Source organism: Empidonax traillii, unplaced genomic scaffold, assembly GCF_003031625.1.
Source record: "Empidonax traillii isolate 1590-97213 ecotype Southwest subspecies unplaced genomic scaffold, ASM303162v1 scaffold804:size347002, whole genome shotgun sequence".
Lineage (NCBI taxonomy): Eukaryota > Metazoa > Chordata > Aves > Passeriformes > Tyrannidae > Empidonax > Empidonax traillii.
In genome coordinates, this window is record NW_020955997.1 from 213,256 (window position 1) to 228,423 (window position 15,168).

Sequence of the window (15,168 nt, forward strand, 5' to 3'; positions counted from 1 at the left end):
GCCCAGCCCCTACCTGGGAGAGGCGGCCGGGCGCTCCCGCCAGGAGAGGGGCAGGCTTGGCCGCGCTTCCCAGCCCGGGGGTTTTATCCAGCCGGGAGAGGGGCGCGGAAACAACCAGTCCGTGGAGTTTAGAACACCCCGGCGCACCGAAGCGGGAGCGGCGCCGGGCGAGGCGCGGGCAGCGGCACTGCCCCGCCGCCGCACGCTTTGGGGCGGAAAAGCGATTTTTCGGTCAAAGCGATGCGGGGGGGACACCCCGGGCACCTGCCGGGCTCTGCCGGACCCGCTCGTACCTGCGGCGGGGCCGGGCGGGCGGCGGTCGCTGCTGTGTGCGCGGGCTCCGCTGCGGGGCCGGCGCCGCTCACGCTCCTCTCGCCGCTGCCCGTGCGGGGCCGGTGCGGGGCCGGCGGCCGCTCGCTGTCCTTCCCGCGGTGCTGGTGCCGGCGCGATGCCGCCGGCCGCTCGCTGTCCTTGCCCCGGCGCGCTGCCGGCAACCGCCCGTCCTTTTCCCGGTGTCGGCGGCCGCTGGCTGTGCTTTGCCGGCGCGGTGGCGGTGCGGTGCCGGTGGCGGTGGCGGTGCGGCGGCCCCCGAGGGTCGGTGCGTGCCCCGGAGCCGGCCCTGCGCTAAATAGAAGCGGCGCTGTCCCGCCGGAGCCCCGCACGCCCCCTGCCGGCCCCGCGGGGCCGCGGCGGGGCGGGGCGGCCGCGAGCGGGGCAGGTGCGGCCCCGCCGCCATGTTGGGGCCGTGAGGGGAGCCCGGGGCGCGGCAAGGCGCGAGGGGAGCGCCTCAAAGCCGTGAGGGGAGCGCCCCAAAGCCGTGAGGGGAGCGCCTCAAAACCGTGAGGGGAGCGCCTCAAAGCCGTGAGGGGAGCGCCTCAAAGCCGTGAGGGGAGCGCCTCAAAGCCCCGAGGGGAGCGCCTCACGGCCCCGAGGGGAGCGCCTCACGGCCCTGAGCGGAGCACCTCAAAGCCCCGAGGGGAGCGCCTCAAGGCCGTGAGGGGAGCGCCTCACAGCCCCGAGGGGAGCGCCTCAAGGCCGTGAGGGGAGCGCCTCAGGCCGGGCACGCACCTGGCTCTCCCGGCCAGGAGGCGGCCGTGTCCTCGTTGGTGTCTCCGTGGAACATCCATCGTTTCGGACACCACTGTGAGTCACAAAACCTTAGAATCGTTAAAGTTGGAAAAAACCCCAAAACTTTTAAGGTTAAAACCCCAAAACGTTTAAGGTTTTAAGTTCACCATTAGAGTTGTAATCGGGTGTGAAAATGCTGGTTTTCCCTCAGCCCAAGCCGATGTAATTGTCACTCCTTCCATGACATGCATTGTGTGAACCAAAGGCTGAACGTGAGGAGATTTAGAAGAAAAAACCTTACAAAAGGCCTTTAAATCTCTTACCCTGGCTCTTGGTTGCAAGAAGAACCTATTTCCAGTATTCTTGCCCTCAGGTGCCACAGCTGCACGTTTTTGGACACATCCAGGGGTTGTGACTCTGTTACTGCCCTGGGCAGCTTGTTCCTAGTGCTTTACAATCTTTTATGTGGATAAAAATTCCCTAATATTTAATCAAAACCTCCCCTTGAAATTTAAAATAGCAAGATTGAAGTATTTTCATGCACGTTTTATATTCCGTAAGTAAAAGCTGTGAGGAGTCCTTCACACGGGAATGACTGTTCCACAGAGATCACATAAGTTCAGCAATCAGCTCTTCTAAAAACCTTTTATGTGTGTGAAATGCTGTTATTTCCCTACCCAGTGGGAAAGTTCCTGGACAGAATGGGGGACGAGGGGGGATTGCAGGGATTTAGAAGCTTTTGTGGGTTTTGGTGAGGAGAAGGTCTCCAGGAACTGTTTCTACAGAGGGATAAACTGGATCTTTATTTAATTCCCCAACTTTGCTTCTGGGGACCCTGTGATAGAGTTAGCACAGCTCTGTTCTGTTCCCCTAGTTGAACATGAGGTCTCTAATTTTAAAAAAAAGTTTTAACCTCCTTAATGCTGACCTTAAAGGGCCTAGAGAACTTAAAATCTCCTGGAAAAAAATGTTTTATTAGGCTGCAGACCTCTGGCACTGCTTGCCTAGAGAATACCTTTCCTATCCAATCCCTTCAATTTTTAACATTAGATAGACATAATGTTATGTTTATAACATAAACTTTACATAAATTAGAGTTGATCTTACATAAAGCATTGGTTCCATTATGGATGACCATACAGTGCTCATTAATTTTGTCTCTGAATCCAATCACTGATGGTCTTACCTTTTTTAGAATGTACCAAGCTGGTATTTCAGAATACTTTTAGCTGTATATTGCCAATCTTATATTTTTTTACGTTGTTATGAGAGAAGACAGGATCTTCCCTCTCATTGCAGTTTTATAGGCAAGTGGGACTCCTAAAACTGTACAGACAGTCCACACACCTCACTGGTAATTAAAGTACAGAAACAAAAACATCAAGTAGGAGAGAAAATTTAGGTTGACTACGTTTTAGGTCATTTTCCATGTGCTTTCATATGCCAACACATTTAATAAACTCTCTTTTGATATGTCTTCTCCTGCTCCAAAATGATCCCCATAAAGCCTCTATGTTATTATTTAGAAATACAGCTTCAAAGTGTTAGATTGGCTCTGAGATATTCACTTCTGCTGGTGTAAATTGGATTCATATTTGTGATGTATATCATATATATGATGATGATATATATTTTGAAATTTTACTGTTTCCTGCTTATAGAAAACAGTATAGGCATTTCGAATAGTCTGATGAATGCATAATGATAGTGCTTCTATCTACTGGCAGCACCACTTAGTGAGTTTTGAATGCACTGTCATATCTGCCACACAAAGAGAACAGAATTTAAGTTGTTGGATTCTGGATTAAGTCAAAATATTTAAAAGTTTTGTCTTAATCTACCACCTAGAGAAACACTGTGTGGCAGGGCAGTTGTTTGTTTTCAGTCTGGAAAGAGCAGAACAGCAGAACCATCATTTTGGAGGATGTATGAGCAGTGTCTGAGCAGGGATCCTCTTCACTTGCCTTCAGACAGTGTTATACATTTGATGAAATGCCCTGTCCTGCCAAGGATGCTTCTCAGCCCTTTAAATGGAGCTGGGAGACCGACTGGGTTCATGGTTTGGTAGTTCAGATATTTCCTACCGAGGCAACTGGAGGTTTGCCTGATGCAGGATGGCAGAATGTAGACCCTTGGAAGTGCTGCTGGGAGTGTGAGGTATGTGAAGAGCTGCTCAGCAGGAGAACAACTTATTTACATCTCTGAGATGGCTGAGGATGACGGGGTGGCCAGACCATCCATCCTTCCGTGGCCATCCATCGTGGCATTGCTGAGGCCAACCCTTACAGCAGGCACTGGCACGTGAAACAGCCCTGTGAGGCTGGCCCCTGATTTTGCCTTTTTTCCATGTGTTTGGCTCCTTCTGGAAGTGGTGTGCTCTATTCCCTACTGCTCCAGTGAACTCTCTGTCACATCTCAGTCTTTGCTTTCCTAAAACCCCGCAGTTTTCATAAATTCTTTAACTCGAATGTGTTTACGACCAAAACGTTCGCATTTTTTCTTGCTGGCAGGATGCGTTGCCACCCCCCATTGTCCTCAGAAACCCAGGGATAGGTAGGCTGAAGGAAAACTGTGTGTGGTTAAAATGTCACTGCACTCCCAACTAATTCTGGCTGCTAGAACTGTCCCTGGGGGCAGTAGACAGCTGGACGTAATTTAGAGCAGGCTGAGATTGATATTAGAGGCAAGCCCGAAAATGAGGAAAACAAAATTGCAGTTTAATCTCTTCTACTCCCAGATCTGACCCCCTCTTCCTGTTTCAAACACTGCTCACTAGAACAGAAAATGAAGCACACGGGTTTAAGCAACTTGTGTTTGTCAGCTCTGGGGACCGTTGGTGTCAATTTAAGATGATTTCTGGTCCGGGGCACGTCACATCCAGTAACACTGGAGTTGTCTAAACTGAGGGCTGGAATGGTGGAGATGTTATGTTCGCGTTGGACTCGCAGGAATTTTAGAACATAAATTATTGTGATAACATGGCAGGCTGCCTTTCTGCCACGCTGCCTGCAAATGTCAAAATTTTTTCCGTGTTTCAACTTGGAAATGACATAGTGTTGGTGAAGGATAAATTGTGAAGAATTAGATGTCTGACTTTATTGCTGATTAAATATGACAAATGTTAAACTTTTACTCGAGGTAAGAGTTTACAAGTTTATTTCTCTTCAAGGGAGGCATTGTGAGCATATGGCATGTGGCGTGAGGTGTTACTGCACTGTAAACTTAATTTGAGAGAAGAACCGTGGGAGCAAATTGCTCTCACTTTTCATAGAAACCTGACAGTGAGAGGCAAAAATTCACCACATCAGTTTCTTATCACAGGTGTTGAAATTACAAAACGTTATTAAGGATCACACCGCCAGTAGCAAGCGACAGAGAACAAATTCTCCCCTTCTGGTTAAGCCTCTCATTAAAATTAACCATATATTTATTGTTACTGCTTTGCATTACAGTAGGGTTCAGAGGTGACAGATGGTGCAAACACAGACTTGAGGAGAATGGATGAGAGCTGGATTAGTAAATCTGGTAGCAGAATTCAGCCTTAATTTTGCTGAAGTTACCTCCTGTATGGGAGACCTGCACGAGTTGGGTTGTGCTGAGGCCTTTGGCGAATTTGGGCTAACCCGAGATTCCATTTTGACGTGTCTGACAATGCTCTGAGGATATTGAAGTATAACATTGTTACACTTCTGTGTCTTTTCCTTTGACTGCCGCTAAAGATCAAGCCTGTGGTTTGTGTACAATCTGTCAGAGGTGCAATTTGCTTTTCTGCCGCAGTTTATGGCCATGTGGTCTGGTGTTCCATGTGGTTCGGGGAGCTCCAGCAGAAAGCTGAATGCCCACGTAAGGTGCTGACCGTGAGAAAGGTGTCTCCTGGAGTCTGCCCATCTTTTGCGTTGCTGCAGCTGTACAGCCGTGATAAACTGGGAATGGAAAGGCTTTGGAAGTGTGAGGGGTTCTCTGATAGGGCTGAAAACAACCCATACAATGAGGACGTGTGGGGGAAGGATGAGCCCATTTCACTCTCCCCCTGAGGTTCATCACCTCTGGTGTGTCAGTATTTTTCAGGAGTACTTGGGAGTAAGTGCTTCTCAGGACTGCAACCCCCTCCTGTTGATCCTTGTGTGTGATGTTCATTTCAGGCTTCCCTTTGAAAAATCAAGGGTGTGGTTTATAAGTGCTCTCTCTGTGTTTTCCAGAGCATAATGTTGAGGCCCAGCTTAGCACAAGGTTACTCACAACCCCAGAATATCTGTTTTTATGGAATAACCACCCAGGTGAAGACCACTTAATGTGTTAGGAATTTCAAATAGGGCAGATCTGGGCCTTGACTTCAGTTAGTTGCACTACTACTGCTGTGAAGATTTTATTTTGCTGAGCAATCTGGAATGTGAACACTCTTCCTATCTTTTGCTTGTATTTCTGCCTTTTTCTGTCTTTTTATATTGTGTAGCAGTTCTTTTCCATTCTCTACCAGTGATTTTCTTTCTTTTTTTTCTCTTTCTCATACTAGAGAAACACCAACCAGAAAACATCAGTTGTAGGTGTGTGGTTTTTGTAACACTGGAGTTGTCATTCCTGCTCCTTGGTTTTTTTAGGAAAAGCAGCGTTGGTGCTGTACAGGAGTCAAAGTCTGATACTGTACCAAGTTTCAACCAGTTTGGTTACAGTGAGACCTCTTTAGAACTTTTTCCCAGAACTGTAACCCAAGCTCTTAATATCTCCTACTTTCGATGTTTTGGTGTTTTCCAGCATTGTATTTAGATTTCTGGAATTAGCAGGAATAACGTAACCTTTCTTAAGAGGATGCAGAGGATTCCTGATTTTCGGGAAGTGCTAAGCACTTGCAAGGCAGGATGTTTGAAAGCTTTAAGCCAATGCTTTCTGCAGAGCCTCGTGGGCCCAGCACGGACCCTGCCAGGGCTGTGATCCTTCAGCACAAAAAACTGGCACCTCTTGGAAATGCTGAACTGAAAGGACCTTAAAGGAACACGTTTGTGGGACAGAGCTCTTGATAATGCTCTGCCTTTTAAAATTCATAAACATCAGCATCACTGGGTGTATTGAACAATAATTTGGTTCCATAAGCATCTTCTGAACTCTCTGAGTTTGCTGTTCTTTTCTTTCCCTTTTGAGAAAAAAGCAGGAGCATTTCTTATTTATATTGTGTGGGGGTGAACTTGGCAAACAACCTGCCCACTTAACCAGATAATTATTGTCCAGGGACACAACTTCTCTGCTCAATATCTGCATGTTAATAGTACAGGATGTGTGTCAGGGCGTTTGAATTCCCTGGAATATTAAACTTACTTAGTGCTTGTCTGTAAACTGTCATACAGAAAGCAGAAGAAAAATGCCAGTGGGGATTTTCCTCTCTGAAGGGGTTATCCTCTCAGCCCTCTCTGCAGATACATATGGTTGAAAGGCATCAGAATTCTGGAAGGCTGGAAGATGATACCACTAAAAGCTGGCACAGAAAAGCCCCTAACCCTGTGTGCTCTCAAAATATGCTCCGTGGGAGTTCAACCACATGAGGCAAAAGCTCAGCTCTGGGAGTGAGACAGCAGGAACCCCACATCTCCCAGGCACTGAGGTGTCCTATCCCTTTGAAGTGGCTGCAGAACAGCACCAAACACTCCATTTGTGTAACACACTGACACATCTCTTACCATATCTATTCATTTTAAATTATGTGTTACATGGGGATTCTTTTTTTTAATGAAGCGAGTCAAGTTCTTGTTCCCTGGAAGCCCCAAGCTCTGACAAATTCAATCCTGCCCATTCACCCCTTACCTTGCTTTGAGGGCTGTTATACTTTAGAAGTGATAAAGGCCCAAACTAACCCGATGGGTAGAAGGCCAAACCAGTTGCCCTGTGCATGGCAGGGCAGTGCAGCTCAGGGAACTCCGGTGTGTCAGTGCAGAGAACCCCGAGCTCTGTTTGGCCAACAATAGCCTCAGTGTGTGAGGGGCCGTGGGCCTCTGGCACTGCAGCTGCAGGTCGTAAATACGGCTGTGGGGATGAGGATATTAAACTGCGCCTCTCTGGAGGCTGCAGAGCGGCCCCCTAGGTATTGCCCTGCTCCTGCAGCTCCCGGGGCTGCCAGGGATGCCAGGGATGCCAGGTACAGCCTGGAGCAGGCCAAGGCAGAGGAGAGGGATGAGCTTTGGGAAGGGCTCTGGGCTCTGTGCAGACCAAGCTGCACTTGGAGCACTGCTCTGTCCTCCTGTCCTCCCGTGCTTCATGAAGTAGCAACAAAGACCAGCAGGCTGGTGGGAAAAGTTGCATCAGTGCAGAGGAGGGGGAGTGAGTTTACCTGGGTCCTACTCAGTGTCTTAATACCACTTACTTCCAGACTCCTTAGTTACAACCTTTCATCCCATTTTGTGTAGAAAAGGGTTTTGATTCCCAGCTCCTTTATTCTCCTCTCTCACTGTTTGACAGCACTTTAAACTGGGGATATAGAAGTTTTCACTTCTAGCAGCAAGAATTAGAATGTGTCAGAGTTTCAGGGCTGGGTCTTTTCTGCTCGCATTCATCCTTCATTTTCAGATGTAGATCTCCTAATAGGGCTTTTGCCATAAAAATTCAGCCTCTGCAAGAAAACATGGAGCGGGAAAAGCAGGATTGATTGAGCTTGTCTGTGTTTAAATCAAAGGAGAGCCCTCAGTTCAACATTTTGTCAGCAAATTGTGGCTGAGTTATTAATTATCTGTCTCAGTGATTAGGTATCTGGAATTTGTAAATCTTTCAGGAAGGCCTTTAATATACAACTCTCTGACTGTTACTGCAGCTCCTGAGTGGTATCTGCGAGGAAGCTGTGGGCACATGGAAACATGTCATGCTGCAGATGGATGGATGAAGTCTGTTGGAATAGCTTGTTTGATTGTGTGATTGTAAAATAGCCTTTTTGGCACTTGTAGATTTAGGACTAAGGGTCAGATTCTTTCTCTGCGTTGCACTGGAGATGCATCCAAACCTGTGTGGTCCAACTGCAGTGGGTTGGGAGCCTGTTCCATTTCTGTGGGTAACTGTGCATGTGGCTTTTGGGGACAGCTCTGGTAGTTGCTGACAAACGCTGCTTTAAAGGGGAGGGTATGAGGATAATGGAGGTGGCTTTCGTCTCAAACTGTGGCACTGCAGTTATTTAAAAGGGCCTTTCCATGTTTTTCCCATGCTTTCCTTCAGTCCCCTTCGTTATGTGGATTCAAAAGGAGATTGCCAAAAGCAAAAAGGAGGGAAGAGGAGGTTAGCTTTGTTTCTCTGAAGGTAGAGCAGTCAGGGGTTTTACAACATTCCTTCAGAGCTACTAATGATTCAGAGTTAACAGTCACACCATGTGTATCAAAAATACTTCCCTGCAGAAAATCCCAGCTGATGTCTGTGGCCTTTCTTTGGATTGAATGGCTCCAGGTTCTTCATTAAGGACCTTTCATCTCCACCAGGGCTGACATCATTTAGTAAGAGCCTTCTGTGGTGCAGGACATGTATTGGTGAGGAAGGCCTGAAGTACAAGTTGTGGTGTTTAAAGTGGCTTTAAAGCTCTAAACCCCACTTGGTTGTGCAAGTCAGATTTAGCGTCATTAGGGGAAGAGGTAAGGACGCGTTTTCTCCACAGCAAAACAAATCTTTACTTGGGGTGGATTTAGAGTTTCTCACTTTCGGGGTTTTGGTTTGTTTAGTGTGATCTTAGGAAGGGAAATAGGAGCTACCACGATACTTCATTTGGAGTCAGGAGATCTTTCACTGCACTGCTGCCTTTCCAGAATGAGTTCCCACTGCCAGGCAAAGAATATCTTGGAGGCATGGAAGAAAGTGGAGTGGGTTTGTTTGCAGTCATCTTCATTAGAGGGAAACTCTTGGCTTTTCCAGGAGGAAATGAGGATCACACACATTTCCTTCCCCAAAAAAAGTGGGTTTGTTTGTTTTGTCCACCTTGAGGGCTGAATGAAATCTTTATTCCCAGTTGGCAAAATGTGACAGAGCATACCTTTGGTGCCAGGCTGTGTAAGGGATTAATCATCTGGTGAATTTATTAGCAGCAACCATAATTTAGAGCTCTCAGGGCTCCTCAGTGATTTTACTAACCTGGATTTACAACTATGTGACCGGTGTAAGTGAATTACAAGATAATACTAACCAGAGATGTTTGCTCACAATTTAACTTCTCCTTCTCAAGCTATCAGTTGTTTACTGGTCTGGACCAATGAAGTGCTAAAAGCTAAATACTGTGAAATGTTAAACTTTGATGAAAGATATGAAGACAGAAACTGTTTCTTTTGCCAGCACTGTGGTCAAGAGCAGTGCCCTGACCTGATTACTTAAGCTGATGTTTTTCCTAAATCTGTCATGAATCAGTAATTATCAAGTTTTGCAATACTCAATGATTCTCTTGTGAATAGCACAATTATTTGTTATTGTAGGTTGGTATTTTCTAAAAAGAAGTGTTCAGCTCTTGCATCTGCAACCTCTATACAGTATGTTTTCCTTCTTTTTTTTTTTTTTTTTTCTTTTTTTTTCCTTTTTTTTTCTTTTTGCCTGGAGAACTGTGGAATGCCACAACAAATGTCCTGAAGAGTTTCACAAAATGTGAGGAGAATTCAATCTGGCCTAATCTGGAAGTGACCCCTCTGGTGTCTTATAAAATAAACTTTCGTGTCAGTGTGTTTTTCCAGTCATGGTTGGAAGATTTCCAGTACAAGTATTTAGTTGTGGGGCTTGACTTGTAGGGCTTTTAATAGGAAAAGGAACTTGTACAACAGATTGTTTTTATTAGGGGGGTGTTCCCATAGCAATTGAATGTGGCAGTGCCAGCAAAATTTCCCTTTTCCCTTGCACCAAGTGCCATGCAGGGGTGTGAGGTGGGTGTGGAGGGAGGGGGTCACAGCAGGGACCAGGTCCCTGGATGAGCCTGGAAATTCAATCCTGCAGTTCTGGTGGCACAGTGCTAACATCTGCCCTTGGAGCCCTGGTTATCCTTGCAGCTCCTGGCTGAGTGTCTGAGAAAGAAGGGACCAAAATGAGGGGAACTTGTCAGCTGGGGTGGGGGAGAGGTGTGGTAACGTGGTGCATTGTCTGTTCAGTCCTTTAAAAAGAAAATAGGGGAGAGAAAAACCCTGTGGGGCTTGTTTGATGGATGTTTTGGGTTCTGTCCACGCAGGTCTGTGGCTACCACCCCAGGAAGCTGGACTGCACTTCAGGCTGCATGTGAAGGGACTGTGGAGCCTGATATTCCCAGATCCTTGTCCAGGGAATGCTGCTGAGGACGCGGTAAGTGGGCCTGTGCCCCCCATGGCTGACAGCACTCAGGGGCAAGTAAGCAAATTGAAATTCAGATGTTGATGTGAGGGTGTGGTCTGACTGGTGGGGATTTATCCAAATGATAGGGGAGCTGATAGCAGGAAAATGAAAAAGAAGAAAAAAACAAGGGAAGTTGAAGCAGCCAGTTCTTTTGGGGTGAAAATTGCTTAACTTAGATTTGTGGTTTTACGTGAACGTGCACATTAAAGAACGCTGAGCTTTACAAACAGGGCTTTAGATGAATTGCTATTGTTGCTGGGTAAAACATATGGATTTACAGGCAGCACAAAATACCATGAGCCTATGGGATTGGGAATGCTTCATGGAAACAAACAGCACCCTGGCTAAATAAAGAGATGTTTCCTCAATGGATCTCCTTGAAAAAGTCAGCTCAGCACAGTTCCTCCTGCACTCTGCACCTCTCAGAGACACTCACAGGAAAGTGCAGAGCAGAGTGGGGAATTTAATGGCACCACCGTGCTTTGCTGTAGCACAGAGGAGGCTTTTATGAGAGTCTTGGGGTGAGGCGATGTGTTGTGGATCCTCAGCGTAGGAATGAATTCCCTTTGGAGATGAGGCAAAGGCTGTGGAGATGAAGTGCTGCCCTCCGGTGGCCGAGTGGCGGCACGAGGGGTTTGTGTGCGGTGCTGCGGGGCGGTGGCGGGCGGGCAAACCAACCCTGTGCGAGCGCTTCCCAAAGGCCCCGGTGGGCACAGCGCGCCTGGCAGGGCTGCGGTGCAGCAGCTGCGATGGTACCCACAGGCACAGCGCCCTCCGGGGGGACCGACTGCCACAGAAAGCTCCCAGACTCTATATCCGGGGCTGGCTCCAGAAATTCTCGCTCTGTTTAAAGGAGTTTGAATTTGGGCTTTTGCTTCGGCTTATTTTGGGATAAGGGATCATCTGTGAAACTGGGATGGAGCTTCTTAGCTGAACTTGGCCGCCTGTTGGAGCTGGGGGCTTTGTGCAAGGTCGTTCTCAGCTGGAGGCAAGAGTTCTTTCCTGTGTGCTACAGTAACCCTCTTCACTTCTGGCTTGTGCAGTCCTCTGCTCTGGTTCATCAGGAAAGGAACCTTCAGGGGTGAAAGGAGACAAACCTGTGAATCCTCTCAACAGACTCACCTTAAAAAGGAAGATAATGGCGTTATGGAGAGTGTCAGCACTGTCTAGCAGATGCAGTTAAACTAATTTTCCTCTTGTTTAAACTGTGGTAGTGACTTCCCTGCAGCCCCTCAGAGTCAGTTCACTTCTTTAACATGGCATGAAAGAGAGAAGAGTAAGTTATCTAAGTGAGGTAGTTGTTCCATACAAACATTGTGTCCTGTGTGGGGCTTGTTTGTTGCCTTGTCCAAGCAATTCCCCACCCTCTGTGGTATTTGGGAAAGCAGGTGAGTTTCTGTAATGCCTCCAAAGGAGTCTTTCCATGTGACCTTAGGAGCAGCAGGACTGCCTGGGGAGGGTTAAGCTTTTCTGCCCTGCTGTGGAATTTTCTGAAGATGCTCCTGCACCTTCGCCTTCTGTGCAAAATATGGTTTCTGTTTCCATTTGGTAAAGTTGCTGCAAGTGGGGCAAAATCTTCTCTTCCTTGGGGGGCTGGTATTTGTTGGCTGATATCCGTGAGTTCTCCCCTCCAAAGGCTGTTCTCTTGTGCTGAGGGGAGATCAGACACCTTGGCTTGGTTCCACTGCCCAGAGCATTCTTTGGCCTGTGCTGGCTCTGACTGAATGAGGAGGCTGTGGTATCTAACACTGTTGGTGTAGGGAGATGCAGATGCTCCCCAAAAACTGCTTAGTGATTTTGTAGGCCCTTGGAGGCAGAGATTGGATGGAAACTTCCAGAAATAACTAAGTCCAGTATCCAGTTAGGGTCAGGAAGTAGAATGTTGTGTTAACTCACATCCACTGTACTGATGTACGTGGAATATTCTTGTATTGACAGCCCAAGGCTTTAGAACTCATCAGACTGCTGTGCTTAGAAGATCAGGCTCAAGCAGGTGAAGCACTACACATCAAACAATAGTGAAATAATAGTTTGATACTATTTTGTTACATCTGTCCTCTCCTGTGGGATCTTTTGTCCCACTTTATACAATACAATGTACCCAGGAGTAGGTGTTGTTCTCTTGAGTATTTTGCTACTCTGTTCCTCAGGGTGGGATATTTTGTCTCACATCACACAGTACAATATATCCAGGAGTCTCTTTTCCTTGCTTTTCCCTTCTGTCCCGTCCCCTTGGCCTCACTTGGCTCCCCAGGGTTCAGTGTTGCCCCTCTGTTACTGCAGTTTGGTGTTTCTCGGTGATTCCGGTTCAAAGGCGGCTTGGGGTGTCTCAAACGAGAGGAGCAAACAACTGCTTCGTGCTTAGGGACATCTTCACCTTCCATCGGGCCTCCCAGAAGCGCCCTGGGGCTGGAATGTGGTTTCTGGCTGCTCTGGTGTCTGTGCTAGGGGATGCAGGGTGGATGTGTCCCAGACTACCTGCAGGGCTCGGTGTGCGCGAGCTCGGTGTTTCCCGGGTCCGTCCAGTAGAGCCGTGTCCGTGCAGCTCCGGGGGGAGCGGAGCTGATTGTGCTGGGGCCGAGCGGGGCTGGGAGCTGTTCTGTGAGTGGGCTTGGCAGAGCTCCACGCACACGGGCTATGTGTCCTGCTCTCTGTGAGAGTCCCTGGGCTATCTGTCCTGCTCTCTGTGAGAGTCCCTGGGCTATCTGTCCTGCTCTCTGTGAGAGTCCCTGGGCTATCTGTCCCACTCTCTGTGAGAGTCCCTGGGCTATCTGTCCCACTCTCTGTGAGAGTCCCTGGGCTATCTGTCCCACTCTCTGTGAGAGTCCCTGGGCTATCTGTCCCGCTCTCTGTGAGAGTCCCTGCAGCAGCCCCGGGAGCTCGTAAGTTCCTGAAACCTCCTTCCTGCCCGCAGGGAAGTTACAAGACGTGACTGCTTTGCCAGCAGGGCTGGTAAATTCCAAGAAGCCCAGATGCTGGATTCACAGAAATTACAGCCCTGCTGACCACACTGGTGGAAGCAGGGATGTTTGGGAGTTTCACGAGCCTTTAGCTGTTTCTCCGTGTAATTTATAAGTTCCAATCGTGCATCTGCGTAAGGGCTTTGGCACAAACACCGGGGTTTGGCGGTTGCAGCCTCAGCCAGCACAGTGCACAAGCAGCTCTTGGAGCATTTGAAGTGCTGGTGGTTCCTCAGCAGATCTTGGAAACCTGGTGGTCTCTGGGCAGGATGTTTTTGAGAGTGTCCCTCCCGTTGATTTAGCAACTTCGGGGATGGGATGTAATTTATCACATCATTAATGACCTCCTACTTTTATTGGAGCCTAAAATTAATGACTCAGGGAGATAATAAATTCTGCCTCTCAACCAGCAAGTTTGGAAACCTCTGTAATGTTTTGATGTGAAGGAAGATTGGAAAGGGAAAAGTCAAGCTATCAATTAATGCGAATATGCTGGCTGTTTTTTTTCTATACAAATATTTAGGTGACAACAGTTTCTAACTTTGTCAGTGTTTTCTTCTGATGAGAGACCAGGCATGCTGTACTTAGATGGCAATTATTTAGGGGGATTTTTAATTTTATGAAGTCAGGGTAAATGGGGTAAAACCATGTCTTACCCTCATATTTTGTGTCACAGGGTTTAGAAGTGCCCTATCAACTTGAGGAAACACTCCAGTTTTCTTACTATATCTGGCATTTGAAAAATTTGCCAGTAAAACAAATATAAAAATGCTGAGCTTTTCTTATGGACACATCAGGCATTGTATTACATTGACAGTTCTAAAGAATCTTGGTGCCTTTTCCCTCCCCTTGTTTTCAGTGTGTGTAGTTTAATACATAGGTGCTAATCTGTAATATGAATTGATGTGAGCCAGTAGAATATGTGATGTACATGGAAATAATGTGGCTGCCAGGATAGACTGGAAAATGACAGGAGAAAAAAAAGAGCTTTATAGACAGAGCAAGAAAAATTGAATCAAATGGAATATCATTTATATCTGTGTACCTTCTCACTTAAAACTGTGTCTGTGTCATCAGACAAACAACTGTAAAGGTGGAAGAGGAGATTTCTAGGTGGATCTGTATTCCCAGTGCCTTCCTTTATGTTCTTTTCCAGTTTAGCTCCAAGGGTTTCTCAGCATGTTGGAAAGGTTGAATAAACTGATTGATCACATAAAATATTCTGGAAATGCTTCCCCTGTGCTGATCTGCCCTCTGTTAGCTGGCACATGGGTTGTTAATCGTGCCCCTTTCTCTGGAAAAGGGAACTTGGCAATATATCTTTGTCAGAGCAGTGTTCCCGTGTCCGTGGTCTCACGAGTTGTGCCACTGTGACACCTTCTCTCTGATGTCGCTCTTCCTTTGGGATGCCATGGATTGTCATCTTCTGGGTGGCTGCTCTGCACGTGTTCTTTCCAGCATATTGTATAAAGTGAACTTTTAAAGTGAATCTTCTCGTCTCCCACCCTTGATTGACAACTGCCTCTTGTAATTAGGGATTGGATAGAATTTGCTGGAAGGAGCAAGAGGGCAGACTGGGGTGGTTTGAAAGTTGGCTTTGGTGTGCGTGACACCAGAGGTCATTTTGTCAAAGCTATTGATGAATAAAACTTACCCCTCTTGATTAAAGTTTTCCCTTTTTGATCCAAGTTAACTCCTCCTTTACAATCTTATTCCTTACCTTGTACATATCTCAAGTATAATGGTTGCAACTGCTAAGAGAGTAATTAAACTTCAAAGCTTTCTTATTAAAGGCTCAGCAAGGACACCCAAAAGCAGGAGAATTTGCAGTTAAGACGAT

The 15,168-nt window shown here is 47.2% G+C and overlaps 1 protein-coding gene and 1 long non-coding RNA gene across 3 annotated transcripts in view; one reads left to right on the forward strand and one right to left on the reverse strand.

Annotated features, from left to right (window-relative positions):
• Positions 1–504, reverse strand: part of EFEMP1 (EGF containing fibulin extracellular matrix protein 1) — a 40,476-nt gene extending 39,972 nt beyond the window's left edge. Inside the window, exon 1 of one of the 2 annotated variants that reach the window (XM_027901673.1) lies at positions 294–504. The gene's annotated coding sequence lies outside the window, so the exon portion shown is untranslated. Of the gene's footprint in view, positions 1–13; positions 106–293 lie in introns of those variants that run through there. The other variant, XM_027901674.1, reaches the window with a different exon arrangement.
• A 5,070-nt stretch (positions 505–5,574) lies between these two features.
• The window catches only part of LOC114066735, a 36,867-nt gene continuing 27,273 nt past the window's right edge, over positions 5,575–15,168 (forward strand). The window contains exons 1-2 of the long non-coding RNA XR_003573236.1: positions 5,575–5,612; positions 10,229–10,338. This is a non-coding gene — a long non-coding RNA (uncharacterized LOC114066735). The remainder of the gene's footprint in view (positions 5,613–10,228; positions 10,339–15,168) is intronic.